We start from the raw sequence: 2,606 nt of genomic DNA, 5'->3' as shown, positions 1-2,606 counted from the left end.
TATAAATTTTATAAAGATAATAATTAAGTATTCTGTTAGAACTCAATGATTATACTAATTATATTTTAGATTTTTTATATTTAAAATAAGATGTTTATCCTGTATTTGATTGTGTTTATCTGCAGTTAGTTACACGAATTCAGATATGAGATGAAATCGGATAGGGCTAAAATCGGATAAGGATGATCGAGTTTAAGAGTTTTAAAGAGTTTTAGCCAAATGCTTTATAAGATAGTATAGATACTATTAATAATGATATTTTTTTGAATTAAAAAATGCAATAATTTGAATATTTTAAGTAGGAAGAAGAGTTCATCAACTGAGTTGATTACTACATTACTCGTCACATCAGTATGATAATCGGTTAATTCTTCAACTAGTTACTCGTCTACTTAATGTTTAAAACTTTACATCTTAGATACCAAAATAAAAGTTTTGAAAGTACGTTATCCAAAAGAGGAACCAAGTTAAGGTATGTTATTTTTTTTTCATACAATTTACCCTTTTGTATTTATATAACGTCACTTTACTTATTTGCCAATAACAGATATAGCTTTGTAGATCGTACTTGAGATTAGTCGACTTACATAGCGAGTTGTATATCAAGTTAATCAAAAAGAAGAAGATCTGTTTTGTATTTATATAGAATCACTTTACTTATTTGCCAACTGAGCTACACGTTATTTACATTGTTGTGACAGAAAATCAGATGACATCCATTGCCCTACGTTGCGACACATCATTAATGTCGATTGGTTCATTGTTTTACACGTTAACGAGAGTCGACAACCACAATCACCATTTGACTTTCTATTTTGTGCTTCGTTTATAGCTGATAGGACATGGGACCTTCATGCTCGTTAGCTTTAGGGTCTATTTTTATGATGCATACACAGTATTTATTTGTATTAAATATCATCACAGTTGATCTTTTTTGAAAAAGCTCAAAATTATTAGTAATTTCAGTGTTTTATATCAATAAGTTCTATAAATACATAATTACCTCAACTATCCACTCTATTTATATACAACTAATCGAAACGTATTTTAGAATTTATTGTTATATTTATACAGTATATCATGTTATTTTGTTTGGGGTCGTTTACCAAATTCTTATCCGGATAAGCGCTTACTAAATTAAATTACCTTACCAGATGAATATGACAAAGACCAAGAATCTTATCTGGTAAGAGCGAGACAAAGACTGAGAGTCTTACCCGGCAAGTAAGAGCAATGGTTTTTCCACAACTAGCGCTTATCGGGTAAATTGTTGCATATGATATCGTTTTTGTTGACTAAAATCTTACCCAGTAAGTAAATGATAATGTTAAATTTTACCGATATGTGTTTACTAGATAAGTGTTTGATAAACAACCCCTCACTTATAGATAGATTTGACTTTTGAGAATTTTTGGTGTATGACAACAATTTTGGTTTTTCATTTAATTTTAAAATTTTAAAGTAGTGTCATGATGAACTTTTGAAAAGATGTTTGAATATTGGAACTGTCTTTTAAGATTTGTTGGTTAGCAGTTTAATGAGTTTATCGGGGACTCATATATTATTTAGTCATTTATACATGAGTATTGGGTAATGTCTTAATGATTTAGAAAATGACTTATTCAGTACGCTTTTAAGGAAAACTTTATGCAAAAAGTCAAGTTTTTTTTTTTATTTCAAAAAAAGCTCTCTCAAGTAAAAAAAACATGCTCTTTTCATTTATGAAAAACTCTTTCAAACAAAAATCTTTCAAATTTGTATAGACAAGATTAATTCATCTATATATGACTTAATGAAAAACCAACCAAACAGTCCCTCATGAGTCTCAGTCATTTACAAACCTCTCAATTCATACAGACCATACACATCAATATGAATCGTCCATCTAATCTAATAAATATTCGATTTTATAAATATTTTGATTGTTTACTAATTTAAAGTGTTGATAATAAATGAATGAACATTGATCATATTCTATAAACATCCAGATTACAATAAACTTAAATATAAAATTTTAGTTGATTAATTTGACTCTTAAAAACAAAAAATATAATAAAATAAATTAAATATAAAAATAAAATATAATTTTAAATATAAAAGTGGAGTATGATTTCATAAAAGTTTTGATTGTTTTATAATATAAAATATTGATCATAATTAATAAGTTAGTAATCTTTCATAAATATTTAAATCATAATAAATGAACTATTATCATTTCTATAAATATCTCAATTAATTGAATTACATTGGTTGTACAAATATAATAAATTGTATTTAAAACATCATATATATATATATATTAATGTACGTTATTATATCTATTCAATGTTACCATATCGTCAAAGTTGACTGTATTTGAACACTTATCTATTATTAATCATTACTTAATTATTATTTTTTATTTTATTTACTCAAGGAGGAGGGCACCCTCCTTTTTACTTATGGTACCCCTACTCCCTAATATAATCATTTTTTTTTATTTTTTTTATGATTTTGTCTTATTGTTGTCTTCTTTTTTTTTATATTAATTTTCTTTTACTTATTTTATTTAATTATAAATACAATATTATTACAAATATTATTTATTATTCTATAGAAAATTATTA

Source organism: Cynara cardunculus, assembly GCF_001531365.2.
Source record: "Cynara cardunculus var. scolymus isolate 2C chromosome LG 5, CcrdV1, whole genome shotgun sequence".
NCBI classification, from domain to species: Eukaryota; Viridiplantae; Streptophyta; class Magnoliopsida; order Asterales; family Asteraceae; genus Cynara; species Cynara cardunculus.
Note: the sequence above shows the minus strand (reverse complement) of the source record.